Raw genomic sequence first — 18,558 nt, 5'->3', positions numbered from 1 at the left:
GGACTACATCATACGCTTACTGTATACACTTGAGATCCCCCGCATATTTCCACTAGCTTTGCTCAGATGCTTTTCGACAACACCTCACTCAGGCCTGGGCCACATAACCCTCACTTCCAACCCCGGAATACCTCTGATACTGCAACGGGGGAGGGGGGGTGGTTTCTTGCATGAACCCACTTGACATTCATGAATGACATTCATGACAAACCAGGACTGCAGGGGAGTTAGTATCTGTGGGACCACTTTGACTAACATGGGAAACGGATTCAATTAATAAATCCTTCTCTCTTTTTGTCCTGTGGCTGGACAAATCTTAGACATATTCCATGAGGCTCCTGAGAAGTTCCTGGCATGATGGAGTACCCATCCACATGGTGATGGCCAATTTAGTATGCACCCTTAGATTAGTCTTCCCTTCCTCCCTCTCTTACTCCCATGTCCTTCTTCCTTTATCCCTGGGATCACTGCCCAAATAAACTATCTGCATGTAAGGCTTTGTCTTAGAGGCTCCTTTTTGAGAAAGCTAGGTTAAAATAGATTAGAGAAGAGATTCGAGCTGGGGAATATAACTGATCAGAATTTCATTTCACTTACTCTGAAGGGATTGTAAGTAAGAAATTTCATAGGCTTGGCTATCATGTGCTTCTTTTGTGAACACCTAGATATGAAGCTAGAGAAGTTTAACCACCTGAAGGAGATGAGGCCATTTTTACCGTCCAGTTTCCTAAGAATACAGCGGGGTTCCAGTGGTCCGTATCAACTCAGTCCACCCCTCAGAGAACCCTCAAGAAACTGTATTTATAGCCAAGTTAAATTCTATGCTCAGCTTATCAACATTATAAAACAGTTTCTCCTGTATTTGAAAAACATAATATCAACAAATCAATTTTAGTGTTTTAACATTAAAATCTTGTCTTTTTTTTTTTTTTTTTTTGGTTGGGTCTGAAAATGATAGCACTTCATTTGTAATGAGTCTGAACCACGAATGCCCTCCTATAAAAGTCCTCAGTTTGTTTTTCCTCCATAGAACAATAGCCAGATAAACTTGCAGGGAATCCAGTGTTAAAACATGAAAACTGTCTTTGATGATTTTAACTATACTATGTCGTAAAGTAATTTTTATTCAAACACAAGAGAAAAGTCTACACCCTTATTTTATTTCTGTCTTATTAAAGAAAGATCTAAGTATTAATTTAGGAAATCACCAACTTTAAATGATAAAGGGGATGATTGTTTAGGTACCAATAAGTCTCAAATCTATCTTGAATATGTCAGCATGATAAGAAAAAGAGTAATGAATGAGTCATAAATCTGCACTGCTGTCACCAATAATTGTTTTCAACCAGGGCAGTATGTTTGGGTTTCATTTAAATCAGTCTACGACAGAGAGCGTGCCTTACCAATAATTAGAAAATGCAACTGAAAAATCCTGACACTATAATCTCTCTACACCACATCTAGGCCTGCCCTTCAAAGCAGAACCAAAAAGGTGCCTCTCTGGTTCATTTTCTTTTTCCCAAGTTCACCTAGAAAAGATATGAAGACCAGAGCAAGACCTCAGCTTTACCGTGCAAACTCAATTCCCAGAAACTGGTTCACTTAAAAATTCAACCTAGCTTAATGTGATGAGGTCGATTGTTTTTTTGTTGTTGTTGTTTTTGTTTTTGTTTTTTTTTTCAGTCACAAATATGTGAATCAAAAGTTTCTACCTGGAGATGCAACTAATAATTGATCACAATAGATCAATTAGAATTAGTCCAAAACATTTTTAGATAAAAGGGGAAGAGATTTTAAACGGATAAGAGGATAAGAAACATGTGAAGGTACACAATTTATATAAGAGAAAAATCGTTCTCTTCCTACATAATTGTTGCAAAAATTAAATGTGAACTCTGAATCCTACATCAACTAAGTGACCACACATAAGCCAACTACATCATCTAGGTGAAAACTCAAGATAATGACTTTTATATCAGTTCTTCATGTGAGAGGCACTGGTATTCCTGGAACACACTGACAGTTTACAGAGAATAGGAAGGATAATTGATATCAAAACTATCCAAGAAATCTACACCATGTGGTCATTGCACTTAGAAAGTTTTAGGGGTACCCAGGTGGCTCAGTCGGTTGGGCCTCCGAGCTCGGCTCAGGTCACGGTCTTGTGGTTTGTGAGCTCGAGCCCTGCATCAGGCTCTGTGCTGACAGCTCAGAGCCTGGACCCTGCTTCGGATTCTGTGTCTCCACCTCTCTCTGCCCCTCTCACACTCATGCCCTGTCTCTCTCTGTCTCTCAATAGTAAATAGACGTCAAAAAAAAAAATTCTTTTTAAAAGAAAGTTTTAGGCACCACTAATAACCTTTTAAAACATACAAATAATGCAAACATTAAAATAATGAGCATCGAAGACTAGATATTTACTGGCGTGCCATATTTGATATACCTGTGAACAGTTCATGCATATGCATGCTGTATTTTTACTACCTATGTGTTCAGTCACAAACAGCACATATTATTTTGTTTTTAAAATGTGATGCAACTGACTTCATGCTGTATGTATTCTTTCTGCAATGTGTTTTTGGCGTTATGTCCTTAAGATTTTTCCGTTTCAAAATCTAGTTTTAATGACTGCAAAGTTTCCACTGCATGTGTTTTGTTGTTGTTGTTGTTTACTTCAGTTTATGTTGTTTGGTTTTTGTTTCAACAACCAGTGCTGCGGCAAACCTCCCAGCACACGTCTCTTTATGCACATGTGCTAGAATAGCTGGTTATACTTATACATTTTTTAAAATTTTTTATTACGTTTCTTTATTTTTGAGAGGCAGAGAGAGACAGAGCGCAAGTGGGGGAGAGGCAGAGAGAGAGGGAGACACAGAATCCGAAGCAGGCTCCAGGCTCTGAGCTGTCAGCACGGAGCCCGATGCGGAGCTCGAACTCACCAACTGTGAGATCATGACCTGAGCCCAAGTCGGACGCTCAACCGACTCAGCCACCCAGGTGCCCCATATAATTATACATTTTTAATCTTATTGGGTGTAGAGAGGCAGTTCACCATAGAGCAGACATGCTGCTTTTGTGAGCTCAGGTCTTGACTCTGTCGTTTACTCTGTGTGTAACTTTACCTCTCTCTCTTTTTTTTTTAAATTTAGTTTTTTCATGTTTTAGAGAGGGAAAGAGAGAGCATGAGTGGGGGCTAGGGGGCAGATGGAGAGAGAAAGAGAATCTCAAGCAGGCTTCACAATCAGCACGGAGTTCGATGAGGGGCTCGGTCCCACGACCCTGGGATCACCATCTGAGCCAAAATCAAGAGTCAGAAGTTCAACCAGCTGAGCCATGCAGGGGCCCTGACTCTATTTTCTAATCTCTAAAATGATGATAGTAATAGTAACCGCCTGTGACAGAGTGCGTGTTGTACTCCAATGTGCTTTCTCCCCTTTGTCCATTTAAGAGTCCCAGGTGCATTTCTGGCCTTCCAGATAAAAGTTACATTTCTCAGCATTGTTTCAGAGAGATGTGGCCGCGTGGCTACATCATGGTTAATGGAAGCGATATACATCCCTGGGTATGTTTGTCTGCCTTTTGCCCCTTTCTGTTCTCTGGGTAATGGTGAGAAACAGAGCAGAATCTCTGAATAAAACCTAGTGGAGTTGCCCTGTTAACCATCTATGGCTGGACTGTTCCAGAAAGATAAATAGATTTCTTTCTTATTTAACTACTGGGTTTTTACTAGTGTCTTTTTTATAGAAGTCCAGTTCACACCCTAAGGAAACAATTTGTAACATTGTCATATTAAACGACAACTCTTAGAACAGTGCTTAATGAGTATCAATTATTTTTTATCATCAAGGCAATAGACAAATTGCTTTGTAAGGTGGTTCACTAATGTATAAACTTCCCCACAATGATCCAATCTTCATGTTTCATTCCATTTTTTAATATTTTGGCCACTTCTGGATGTAAATTTATTTTTATTGATTTATGTTTTCTTATTAAGCTTTTTGAAAATGAAGAACAACAAACATTTAGAAAAGTGCACAAAGCATCAGGATATAGCTTAATGAGTATTTACTAAGTGATAATACTAAGTGATGATATTTACTAACTGTCAATACTAAGTGATGATCAGAAGCCAGAACACCAGAACTCATGACTCTTCCCAATCATTACCACCATTCTCCCTAAAGGTAAGCATTATCCTGGTTATGGGCTGAATTGAAGTCCTAATCTGCAGTACCTGAGAATATGACTATATTTGGAGAAAGGGTAATTAAAGATGTAATTTAAAAAAAAAATTTTTTTAATGTTTATTTATTTTTGAGACAGAGAGAGACAGAGCATGAATGGGGGAGGGTCAGAGACAGAGGAAGACACAGAATCAGAAGCAGGCTCCAGGCTCTGAGCTGTCAGCACAGAGCCAGATGCGGGGCTCAAACTCACAGACCGTGAGATCATGACCTGAGCTGAAGTCGGACGCTCAACCGACTGAGCCACCCAGGCGCCCCTTAAAGATGTAATTAAGTTAAAGTGAGGGCATATAGATGGGCCCTAATTCAACACGACTGGTGCTCACACATAAGAGATTAGGACACAGATGCAAGCAGAGGAAGACCATGTAAGGACGCAGGGAGAAGGTGGCCATCTATAAGTCAAGAAGAAAGGCCTCAGAAGAAAGTATTTTTATTCTATACTTAACCCTCTATTAATTTGTCATTTATTCTTTTACTACTCTTTTACTGGTTGTCCTAAAGAGTAAAACATGATTCCCGATTTATTACATTTTAATATAAACTATTACTTTTACCACTTCCCCAATAATGCTCTTTTCTTATCTATTGTTATTTTGTGTTCTACTTCTTCAAATATTTTCAATCACACAACGTATTAAACAAAATAGTAGGCAATCATTCAGATGTATTTATATATTTATCTTTTTCTGTATTCTTTATTTCTTCCTGAATTTCTATGCAGGCTAACATTTTCTGCCTAAAAAATTAATAAAATTTTAATTAGTGAGTCTGCAGGTGATGGACTCCATTTTTATACATCTGAAAATATGGTTACTTTACATTAAATTTTGATGGGCATTGTTGCTCTGTGTAGAATTCTAGACTGTTAGTTATTTTCTTTCAGCATGTAAAAAATGCCATGCCATTTTCTTCTGGTTTCTAATGTTTGTTTTGAGGGATTAGCCATTAGCCTTTTTCTTGCATTTTGAATGCAACATATTTTCTTTCTGGATGCATTTGTTATTTTCTTTGTATCTGTATCTGTAGCTCTGGATCTTTGTTGTGTCAGTAGTTTTATTGCGATGTGTATCTTTGTGGTGTTTCTTTGTATTTATGTCTATAATTCTTGTGGTTCATAAAATTTTTTGAGTGTGGTTTGATATTTTCTATAAATTTATGAAAATTTGTAATGATATTTCTTCAAATAGTTTCTGTACCATTTGATCTCTTTTCTCCTTTTACAAATATTACCATTATTACACACATTCATCTCTTTTAATACATGCTAGACATTTTCATCATGTCTAATATACTTCTTACAATACATTCTATACTCTCCCTCTTTTTTCTTTTTTCTTCCTATGCTTCATTTAAGCCCTTTCCTGTAAATGTATCTTCCAGTTCATAGATTCTCTCTTCAGCAGTGTCCAATCTTCTGTTAAATCAATTCATTAAGTTCTTAATTTTGGTTATTATATATTTTAAAACTATATTTTTGTATTTAATTCGTTTCTATGAATTCTAATTCTCTGCTAAAAGTCTCTGTCTTGTCATGTATTTTTCTTGAACACATTAACCTTAATTATTTTAAAATCTGCTTTTAATGGCTCTAATATTTGAATTTCCAATCAATCTGTTTCTATTTTCCCTCTTTTTTCCTCTTTGTTTTAAATAATTGGATTCAGTGTCTAGTATAACTAGTAATTTTTTTTTTCAACGTTTATTTATTTTTGGGACAGAGAGAGACAGAGCATGAACGGGGGAGGGGCCGAGAGAGAGGGAGACACAGAATCGGAAACAGGCTCCAGGCTCTGAGCCATCAGCCCAGAGCCCGACGCGGGGCTCGAACTCACAGACCGCGAGATCGTGACCTGGCTGAAGTCGGATGCTTAACCGACTGCGCCACCCAGGCGCCCCTATAACTAGTAATTTTTACTAGATGTCAGGTGTTGTGTATGAAAAGTTTAAAGGTAATTTGAGTCTCATGATAATGTTAATTTCCTGCACAGAGGACTAACTTTTGCCTCTTTTTTTTTTTGTTTTAATGTTTTATTTATTTTTGAGACAGAGAGAGACAGCGCATGGACGGGGGAGGGTCAGAGAGAGAGGGAGACACAGAATCCGAAGCAGGCTCCAGGCTCTGAGCTGTCAGCACAGAGCCCGATGCGGGGCTCGAACTCACAGACCGCGAGATCATGACCTGAGCCGAAGTCGGATGCTTAACTGACTGAGCCACCCAGGCGCCCGTAACTTTTGCTTCTAATAGACAGAAATTAGAATAGTTGTAGGTCATCTTAAGCTACCTTGGGTTAAACTAATTCCAGGTATTTTTTAGTAACTGTGAGAGATAGTTAATTTGCAGTTTCCTTAGTCTAAGGGAATATCTTTTTTGGGATCTCACCTGAATGCCCAGGGCATTTTACCAGGATCTTCTATAATGAGGCCTGAACTCCAGTTTTGTCTCTATAGCTGTGTGACAATAGTCTCTTGTGAGTGTGGAAAATTCTGAAAAGGTTTTAAATATCATAGTTACTAGCTTTTGTTTGGCATTTACTGTCTTGGTTGAAAATAACAAATTGGCAAATATTCAACAAGGCAGGCAACAGCGAGTGTTGAACTTAGCTCTTTGTTCTTCCTTTTATTTTGGAACTGGCTCCTGAAGTCCTGTTTTGATTACTCTTTGAAGTCTTCAGACAGGTTTTAAAATTTTTCCAGACTTGTTTTCTTTCATGTTAAAAGATTTAGTCTCATGTAAGTTAGTCAGCTGTAGGCAGAAACACACACCCTCTGACTGTTATTTTAATTTGCATATCCATTTATTGTAGTGAGATTGAGGTTACTTTTATATATATACTGATCATTGTATTTTCTTCTCTGTGAATCCTTTGCCCACTTTTTATTGGGTTGTCTTTTGGTTTATATTGCATGAAGAACTCCAGATACTATTTGGGGGAAAGGAGACTTTAATATGTCTGCAAATATCTTCCTCTAGTCTGTGACCTGTCTTAATTTTTTTTATGTTATCATCTGTCACACAGAAATTTTAAATTTTAATAGATAAATTTCAAACATTTTTCTTTTATAGTTTGTGGGTTTTGTGTCTGGTTTAATAAATTCTTCTGTTTCCGGATGTCATAAGGATATCCCCCTAGGTTTTCTCCCAAAAGTTTTGCAGTTTGAATTTTCATATTGAGGTCTTGAATTTATCAGGAATTCACTTTTACTGTGCTGTCTTATGTAGGGATAGCCAAATGTTCTAGCACCATATATCAAAATGGCAAACATTTCCCAACTGTTTAGTAATGCCATTGTCAGTGTTTTCTTTTACAAATTAATTTCACTTAAAATTAATTTTAGTATTCTTATGTGTTAATGTTATTCATATTTTTTTTTTTATGTTCACATAACGCTTTAGGGACTGTGATCACATCTTGTTTCTCTTCGCTTCTCCCAAACTCTTTAATGTTCATAAAAATTAAGTCCAAGAAAATATTTTAATAGGTATATTGACCTAGATTGATCGATGCTATGTATTGACAAACAACATAGCACTTTCTATCACAAAATTTACACTCATGATTTCTATCAGGTCTTGCACAAATTTTCAAACATATGCAATAAAATATTCATTTTTAGTTACTCTAAAATGAAGCTCTTAAAAAACACATTATTAGTACAGGCTAAAATTTATTGATTACTTATTTTGTGCCAGGGAATGTTCTAGGAACTTTATATGTATGTGTTGACTCATTTATAAAAAACACTGTAAGTCAGGTTATTACCAATATCAACATTTTTCATACTGAACTTCACACTGAAGTTTCACTTATGTTTATAAAGATAGGCAATGCAGAACTACTCTATTTAAATCCACCTTTTAAAAAAATGTGTATTTATTTTTGAGAGAGAAAGGGAGAGACAGAGCATGAACGGGGGAGGAGCAGAGAGAGGGAGACACAGAATCCAAAGCAAGCTCCAGGTTCTTAGCAGTCAGCACAGAGCCTGACGTGGGGCTCGAACTCATGAACAGTGAGACCGGGACCTGAGCCAAAGGCAGATGCTTAACCAACTGAGCCACTCAGGTGCCCCTAAATCCACCTTATTTTAATTTGTAAAACAAAGGAAGTATTACTTCAATATGACTTTCAGGTGAACATTGAACTAGAAATATATTTTTAAATAAATCTATAATTTTTTGCGGCGTGTGTCCACATCTACAGTTCAATTTATGAATGCTTTTATCATAATCATCAATATAATTTATTGGAAGCTAACCAGGATTGTGGTACTGCAAAGGTGTTAAAATTAACTTGAAACTATGGAAAGCTCTTGGTATGTCTCACTTTCACTAGTCTTCCCTTGATAATGGCCACATTTCAAGGGATAATGCTCTTTATGTGCTGCTCCGGTGGTTAAAAACACATTTCACATAAATGGAGTAAAGGGCATTTAATGAACCGAGCCCTATGCATGTGAAAGCCAACAGCAATATTAGAAATGGTGTTTATTTTATAGCCCAGAAACTGCATTTTAAATGGTAGTATATGTTTATATGACAGTTCTATTAAATATAAAAGAGTCCCATTACAAGGGAAGTCCTTTACACAGGCTTTTTATATGGTCTAAATAGCATACCCAGCCCTGCAACTCCTCATTTGAGACATTTTTAGAACCTTATTTATGTTAAAGCCATAACAAACTAGCAACTAGAAAACTATAATGGGCACACGCGGCTAATAAAAAATGAGATTGTTGAAAATACTTCTTAATAGCGACTAAGGAAGAATCCTGATAAAACAAAGTCAAGGCTTGGTGTCCGTGGAAACCTGCCACCCCAGTAATCACAGACCACAGGTACTCCCCCTTTTCCATCTCCGTTGCTTTCTTGGCTGGACACTAAACAGCCAACGCACTTTAAGGTTGGTATCTGCACTATTTTTCATCCTAGTGCCTACTAAAACAGATGTGCTCCGGGAAAAAAATCCTAAGATTATTATTGTTCCTCCCTGCACTGATTATTTACTGAGTAAACCTCCTGGAGAATTAGGGCAAATGCTCTGAAACTGGTCCAAGGGGGAAGAATGCCAGCATGTATGCGGACACGAGTCTGCATATATGTGTAAATGTGTGCATGTGTGTTTTATATGTAAGGCCTAGACGCTTGAAACCTGGATCGCTTCTCGGCTGAACTGCTATGTTTAGACAAGCTAGCTAAAATGAACAGGTCAAACCCTTTATTTATAGCGTAAAAACTATTTGATCTAGGGTAGATATCAGCTCTACAGTCAAACATGTGGGCCAAAGTCATTTTTATTGCTACATCGTGCAGCATTCTGAAATGGTTCATGTGGCCATCCATGTGAGCGGAGGAAAAATTCCCACAGAAGAGTAAGCCATTCAAGTACGAGATGTTGCTCAAATCACCAAAAAACCAGTGTGTGTTTATATAAGTGAGAGCGCAAAGCAATGGAGAAAGGAATGACTTTAATTTCCGAACTGGCAGGAATCTCCGAATGAGTTTTGCTCACCCGGGCTCGGGTAGCGCACGGCGAGGCAGTAGCTGAGGAAGACACCAAAATAATGCCGTTTTTTGCTATACTTGGGGATGCTAGAACCCAGTGGAATATAGTTTGAAAAGGGCTCACCTACCGTAGCTATTTATGCCATGACAAATGGCTCAAAAGCCATACATTTTTGGAGTTGGATGACACCTTTGAAGTCAGTAACATTTACCTCTCACCTAATGTGGAAATTTTCTCCCCAACATCCACGACTCCTCCAGTCTGCTTTTCAGTGCTGGGAAGCTCATGACCTTAAAGTTGTCCAGATTCACTGGTAATGAAATTCTTTACAAGACAGTTCCCAACCCGTGGATGCTTAATTTATGTCAGATTGTCACTTAAATAAAAACGGCCATCCCCAAACAGTTGGCCCATCTTATCAGCTTCCCACTGCCATTTTCGGAATTTCCCTTTATGACAGTGAAAAATCATTAGTGTGTGTGTATATATACATATAAATATACATACATATACATCTATATATGTCTACATATTTTCAGCCTGCGTCTTCCTGCTGAGCTCCTGAGCCTGTTGTAGTGAGTTAAAGAAAGAAGTGGGAGAAGCCATGAGGCTATAGATTGGTTTAGGTTGGAAAAGCAAGAAACTCTTTGTGGTGACCTGGAAAAGAACGAGAAACCGGGATACAGTGGCAAGAGTGAGCCAGCCTAAGTAGAGTTTCAGGGAAGTTTTGTAAGAAACGAAATTTCCAGTAGAGAAGTCTATGTTCACACAAATATATATGAACAAGTTTTTTAAATGTAATTTATTATTAAATTGGCTTCCATACAACAGCCAGTGCTCATCCCAACCAGTGGCCTCCTCAATGCCCATAACCCATTTTCCCCTCTCCCCGACCCCCTCCCCCATCAACCCTCAGTTTGCTCTCTGTATTTGAGAGTCTTTTATGGTTTGCCTCCCTCTCTGTTTGTAACTGTTTTTTTCCCCCTGCCCTTCCCCCATGGTCTTCTGTTAAGTTTCTCAAGATCCACATATAAATGAAAACATACGATATCTGTCTTTCTCTGACTGACTTACTTCACTCAGCCTAACACTCTCCAGTTCCATCCACATTGCTGCAAATGGCAGGATTTCATTCTTTCTCATTGCCAAGTAGCATTTCATTGTATATATAAACCACATTTTCTTTATCCATTCATCAATTGAGTGACATTTAGGCTCTTTCCATAATTTGGCTATCGTTGAAAGTGCTGCTATAAACATTGGGGTACATGTGTCCCTATGCATCAGCACTCCTATAAACAAGTTTTTAAATGATATCGTATTTACTCATTAATCTATAATTTGCCTTTGACCACTTTATCTATTATGGACAGCTCTGCAGGTTTTCCGTTAAAGTCATTTTTAATAGTGCAAATATTCCATTTCATTGATCCTTTGTAATTTAATTAGCAATTGAGGAACATTCAAATTATTACCAATACTTTCCCCCTATAAACAATGCTTCAACAGTCACTCTTGTACAATAATCTTTTTTTTTCCTGTAGAAAAAATTCCAAAATGTGGGGTTATTGGGTCAAAGATTATGTACAGTTTGTATTTTAATGACATTTGCAGATTCTTTTCTTGAAATACTTCCTAAACATGAGTACTAACTTCCTGTCATTGCACTCTCACTGGGTATTATTCATCTTTTTAATTTTCTTTATCCTGACACTTGAAGTTCTATTTCCCTCATCTCTTGTAAATCCTTTGCCTAGCTTTAAAATTTTATTTACTTTATTCATTTGTTGATGTTCTTTTTCATATTGTTTATATTTGTTGTAGTTTCCTTCTTCCTTTCCTTCCTCCCTCCTTCCTTTTCTCCATCAAGCTCTTTCTTTTTTTCTTTCTGTCTTTTCTTCCTCCCTCTTTCCATCCTGCCTCTTTCTTTTCTTTTCTTTTCTTTTCTTTTCTTTTCTTTTCTTTTCTTTTTTTTCTTTTCTTATTTTCCAAGTTTGTGCTTTTCATCTAATCTTGTTCATAGTGTCTTTATCATATCTCAAAGTTTTTAGGTGGCAAAACAAACATGCCAATCTATTCTCACATGTCTCCATCTTGTTTAATAAAGTCTTTGCTCTATCACTAGTCTGGGAATTCGTTATTCCAATGTTCAGAATTGAACCATACACTTTTACCATACACTACTGTGTATGCTGTGTAGCTGGATAGGGATACATAGCAAAGGCTTGTTTGGTCCCCTTTGGTTTATTATTACTCCAACGCAACATACAAAGAAAGTTATTTAAAAAAATAAACAAGGGGCTCCTGGGTGACTCAGTTGGTTAAGCGGCCGACTTCGGCTCAGGTCATGATCTCGCGGTCCGTGGGTACCGGCCCCGCATCTGGCTCTGTGCTGATAGCTCAGAGCCTGAAGCCTGTTTCAGGTTCTGTGTCTCCCTCTCTCTGACCCTCCCCTGTTCATGCTCTGTCTCTCCCTGTCTCAAAAATAAATCAAAAAATTTTTAAAAAATAAACAAAATACAAAAATATATTTTTTAAATATTTATTTATTTTTGAGAGAGAGAGGCAGACAAAGCACAAGCAGGGGAGGGTCAGAGAGAGAGGGAGACACAGAATCTGAAGCAGGCCCCAGGCTCTGAGCTGTCAGCACAGAGCCCCATGCAGGTCTTGAACCATGAGATCATGACCTGATCCGAAGTCAGATGCCTAACTGACTGAGCCACCCAGGCAACCCCCAAAATATTTGTAAAATATAAAGAATTATTTAATGTTACAGCCTGGAATATTTCTAGCTATTGATTAATTGTTTTCTTAATTTTAATTCCAGTATAGTTAACATGCAGTGTTCTATTAGTTTCAGGTGTACAATCGAGTGATTCAACAGTTCTCTACATTACTCAGTGCTCATCATGATAAATGTACTCTTAACCCCTTCACCTACTATTTCACCCATCCCCTCACCCACCTCCCCTCTGGTAACCATCAGTTTGTTCTCTGTAGTTAAGAGTCTGTACTTGGGGCTCTTGGGTGGCTCAGTCTGTTAAGCGTCCTTCAGCTCAGGTCATGATCTCCCAGTTTGTGGGTTCAAGCCCTGTGTCGGGCTCTGGGGTGACAGCAGAGACTGGAGCCTGCTTTGGATTCTGTGTCTCCCTCTCTCTCTCTGCCCCTCCCCCTCTCGCAAGCTCTCTCTCTCTCAAAAATAAATAAACATGAAAAAAAAAGTCTGTTTCTTGGTTTGTCTCTTTATTCTTGTTCCTTTGTTTTGTTTCTTAAATTCCACATGTGAGTGAAATCGTATGGCATTTGTTTTTCTCTAACGTATTTCACTTAACATTATTCTCTCTAGATATATCCATATTGTTATAAATGGCAAGATTTCATTTTTTATGGCTGAGTAATATTCCTGTGTGTGTGTGTGTGTGTGTGTGTGTGTGTGTGTGCACGTATCTTTATCCATTCAGCAATTGATGGACACTCGGCCAGCTTCTGTATCTTGGCTATTGTGAATAATGTTGCTATAAACATCAGGGTGCGTGTATACCTTTGAATTAGTGTTTTTATATTCTTTGGGTAAATACCCAGTAGTGCAATTTCTGGATCTCACGGTAGATCTATTTTAACTTTTTGAGGACACTCTGTACTATCTTCTACAGTGGCTGCATCAATTTGCATTCCCAACAGTGCACAAGAATACCTTTTTTTCATATTCTCACCAACACCTGTTGTTTCTTGTGTTGTTGATTTTAGCCATCCTGACAAGTGGGAGGTGGTATCTCTTTATAGTTTTGATTTTTTGATTTGCATTTCCCTGATGATGAGTGATGTGGAGCATCTTTTCCTGTGAACTGACTGATTGTTTTAACCTATGGCATCTTCTTCTATTTGTACAGTAACACGGTTTGGGCTAAGCTCAGTATTTCATTCTCTTCCTAAACTTTCATGACTTTTAAAATTATACTACCTGTGCTTTAAGGATAGCATCCCCAAGTTATTCTAGGTCCCCAAATATGGTATCTTTGGACTTGGAATATGAAAAAAAGTGTAAAAAAATAAAATGTTCTCTCTTTCCTTATTCCTCATCTCAAGATTTCATTCCTTCTTCACCAAGCTGGTTGTTCCTCTTTAGAAACTTTCTCCCTGGAAAGGTTCTTACAACAATACAGTTTTTAAATATGGGATAAAAAGACAGTGATATATGGATAACAGCAATTCATATTCTTTTAGCTCTTTTTAAATCTGATTTAGGATTAAGGACACATCATGATTTGGGGGAGAAATGTTAGTTTTTTACTTCTGTTTTAAGATTCTTGTGTCTACTAGAACAGTTAAAACAACTTTGAAACCAAAAGGTAAAGTTAAAGGACTAACATTACATGATTTTAAGACATATGATAAGCTACAGAAATCAAGAGAGTGTGACCGTGGTGCTAAGATAGAGAAATGGAACATTTGAACAGAATAGTTTAGCAAATGATCTCTGCATAATAAACAGCTAATTTTCAACAAAGGTGCAAAGGTAATTCAAATGGTAAAAGGATCATCCTTTCAACGAAAGGTGCTGGGACAATCAGATATCCATCTGCAAAAAAAAATAAATAAATAAACAAACAAAACTTTGATGCACCTTCGCATTGTATGCAAAAATTAACTCAAAATAGGTCATAAATATAAATGTAAGACCAAAAACTACACAAGGTCTAAGAGAAATCGTAGGAAAAGACCTTTATGACCTTGGATTAGGCAAAGATTTCTTAGATGCAATGCCAGGAACACAGTCCATATCTTTGCTAAGTATACATTTGATTTAAAAAAAAAACTAGTATCTAGAACGTATAAAAAAAAATCTCACAACTCGATAATATGAAAACAAAGAATCCACTTTTTTTTTTAAATGAGCAAAAGTTTTGAAACACACACTTTACCTAAGAAGATAAACGAGTGGCAGATAGGCACCAGAATAGATGTTCAATATTATTAAAGAAATGCACATTAAAATTACAATGCAAGAAGATAGAGGTTCTTTGCAGAGAGTACTGTGGCTTCTTTTTCAACAGTTCTTCTGTAGAACTCACATTCCAAACTCCACCCCAACTAGCCAGTCACTCAAAGCTGGTTCCACAACACTTCTTCCCAGATCCCGTGGACAGTCCCCAGGCCTGCCGTGATGACCAGCCCCCCCTCACCCCTTGCAGGTACACCGGAACTACCACCAGGACTCAGAGGTCACTGTTAATCACCAAATTGATCCAGATCTCTGCATCTCCTTCATCTCCCTGTCCATGTCTTAGTAGTTTGCCATTAGTGATGAGGTTTTAAAGGACTCGGCCAAAGGTTTTCTTCACTGATTTCATGAGAAGAAGGAACACGCTGAAAATTGATGAAGCTGTAGAAACAAGAAGGCAATGACATCTTCCATCAGGATATCAAGAAACCAGACTGACCAGGGGGAGTGAGTCGACTGCAATATATATATATATACTATATATATTATATATATATATATATATATACACAGACTATATACTATATACTATATATACTATATATAGTGTATATATATATATACTATATATACTATATATATTATATACTATATATTATATCAAGTATATATATATAGTAATATATATTACTATATCTATTATATCAAGTATAGTATATATAAGTATATACTAGATTAAAAAAAAATAAAATAAAAGCTGTGAGTTGGTCACTCCTGGACCTGCACAAAATGACCACTGAAGAAAATGGACACCAATTTGTGTCATTTCATCGAGATTTGTTACCTGAATAAGCAGGTAAAATCCACTGAAGAATTGCATGAGCCACTGTAACCAACCTGTGTAAGGTGGGGTCCTGGAACCTGGCATTGCAGAGCCTGTCTTTGACGACCACACCCTGGGACGTTGTGACGCTGATGGCTAAGCCCAAGATTGGCTTCCCCATAGCCACGGGGGTGACTTCTATCACCAAGGCCATGCATGCATTTGCTTTTATCTCTACCTTTTCCATGAGTTGTACCAAAGCATCAACTTAAGTTCTTTTGTGCCATTCTTTCAAGCAGAGCAATGCTGTTATGCCCCTCCTCCAAAAATACCCTACAGTCAAATAACACTTCACTGCACACCTATTAGAATAGCTAAAGTTTCAAAAGCTGACCATACCAAGTATCAGCAGGGAAGTAGAGGTCTACACGTTACTGGTGGGGATGTAAAATGACGCGACCACTTTGGAAAACAGGCAGTTTCTTTTTAAAAAATTTTTTTTTAATGTTTATTTATTTTTGAGACAGAGAGAGACAGAGCATGAAGGGGGGAGGGGCAGAGAGAGAGGGAGACACAGAATCGGAAACAGGCTCCAGGCTCTGAGCCATCAGCCCAGAGCCCGACGCGGGGCTCGAACTCACGGACCGCGAGATCGTGACCTGAGCTGAAGTCGGCCGCTTAACCGACTGCGCCACCCAGGCGCCCCGAAAACAGGCAGTTTCTTAAAAAGTTAACCATATACTTACCATGTGACCTGGCATGATCTGGTAGAGATGTACTTAAGAGAAAATGAAAGCCCAGGTCCCTATGTACACAAATGTTCATGAGAGCTTTATTTATAACAGCTTAAAAGTAGAAACCACTTCAAACTTCCATCAAAAAGTGAAGGTACAAACTAAGTATGGTATATCTACCCCATGGAATACTACTCAGTAATAAAAATGGATGAAATATTAGTAAATGCTACAGCATCAATGCATCTCAAACTAACTATAACCAAGCGAAAGAAGTAAAGAAAAAACACATCCTATACGATTCCACTTTTGTAAAGTTCTGAAAATGCGAACCAATACATTCTGACAGAAAACGGATCAGAAGTCGCTTGGAGAAAGGGGACGAGGAGGTATTCTAGGTAGGGATTATAAAGTGGTGCAAAGAGAGTTTTGAGGGTGATGAATATATTCATTATCTTGCACGGGTAGCTCAAATTCTACACCTTAAATATGTGCAGTTTTTATGTGTGAGCTATGCCTCAATAAGGTTTCCAAAACCAGTCTCTGTGTGGCATAAAGTTACCATAGGTCTATCTTTAAATATCTTTTTAAAAGGATGCTTTCAAGTGATAAGCCCAGCACAGGGGTGAGAATACTGGGAACAGCAGTGACCACTCCCCTCATTTTCCCAGGGTTCTGGCCGTCAGCCGTCAGGCAGGTAGCTCTCTCTAGCTTTCAGGTCCAAGTTCATGCAGGGTCACCGCCGTTATTGGCTTGCTCTTTCATTGCTTATCTTTTTCTCCCTGACATATTCTTCTCAGGGCTTAGATTCTCAACGAGGTCTTTTAAAAAAAGATACGTGTAAAACCGATAAACACCCCCTCTTTCATTTATTCCTTAAAAAAAACATGCCAGTTCTGAATGTAAATGACGCTGGTTTGGGGGTTTGTTTTTGGTGTATTTTTTTTTATCATTTAGAAGTATTAAATTTAGCTTTCCATTTGACATTTTAGAAGAGAAATTGGGTAACTTACCATCCTTTCTTTTCCTTTTTCCCCTTTGTATTTAATGAGCTAATTATCTTAGTTAAGTACAGTTGATATACAATGTTACAAAAGTTTCAGGAGTACAACATAGAGATTCAACAATTCTATACTTGATGCACTACTCACCACCATAAATAAAGTGTAGCTACCCTCCGTCACCATCCAACATTATTGTTATACATTTCTGTGACTTCCTTATTTTATAACTAAAATGTTATACCTCTTAATCCCAACCATCACCTGTTTCACCTCTCCTGCCACCCACCTCTCCTCTAGCAGCCGCCAGTTTGTTCTCTGCATTTATGAGTCTGTGTTTGTCTTTTTTGTTTGTTTGTTTTTATATTCTGCATGTAAGTGAAATCACATGTATGACTTATATCACTTAGCATAACACCCTTTTGGTCCATCCATGTCGTCACAAATGGCAAAATTTCATTCTATTTTTTATGGCTGAGTAATAATTGCCACATTTTCTTTCACCATTCATCTGTCAGTGGGCACTTTGCTTCCATATAGCTCGGCTGCTGTAAATAATGCTGCAGGAAACATAAGGGTGCATATATCTTTTCAATTAGTGCTTTTGGGTTTTGGGGGCAAATACTAGCAGTGGAGTTACTGGAATTTATGGGATTTCTATCTTTTTTCAAAAATGTGATTATTTATTTTTAATTTAGTTTTTTTAAAAATGTCTAATTAATTTTGAAAGAGTGCAAGCGGGGAAGGGGCAGAGAGAGGGGGACCGAGGACCTGAAGCAGGCTTTACACTGACAGCAGCGAGCCTGATGTGGGGCTTGAACTCTCGAACCACGAGACCATGACCTGAGCTGAAGTTGGATGTCCAACCGACTGAGCCACCCAGGTGCCCCTGTTTTTTTTTTTTTTTTTTAATTTTAGAGAGTGAGTGCACATGAGCAAGGGAGAGAGGCGAAGGGAGACAGAGAGAGAGAGAGAGAGAGAGCGAGAGCGCGGGAGGGTCCCAAGCTGGCTCCATGCTGAGCGCGGAGCCCTATGTGGGGCTCGATCCCACGACCCTAGAGTCATGACCTGAGCCAAAATCAAGAGTGGTGTGTTTGACTGAGCCACCCAGGTGCCCCCGGGATTTCTGCTTTTAATATTTGAGGAGCCTCCACAAGTTAACATACTTTCTAATGAAAATTGGTGTAAGTAGATGCACTTTATTAATTTGGCCGAGAAAATTAAAAAGCGTGAGGGCTGGCTCATGGATCCCGTCTGGTTCTTGATTAATTTCAGCCCACAGTCAAGCAGCCTCTAGTGACAAGCTGTTT

This window comes from Lynx canadensis, chromosome B2 (genome assembly GCF_007474595.2).
Source record: "Lynx canadensis isolate LIC74 chromosome B2, mLynCan4.pri.v2, whole genome shotgun sequence".
Taxonomy (NCBI): Eukaryota; Metazoa; Chordata; class Mammalia; order Carnivora; family Felidae; genus Lynx; species Lynx canadensis.
This window is presented reverse-complemented; position numbering follows the sequence as displayed.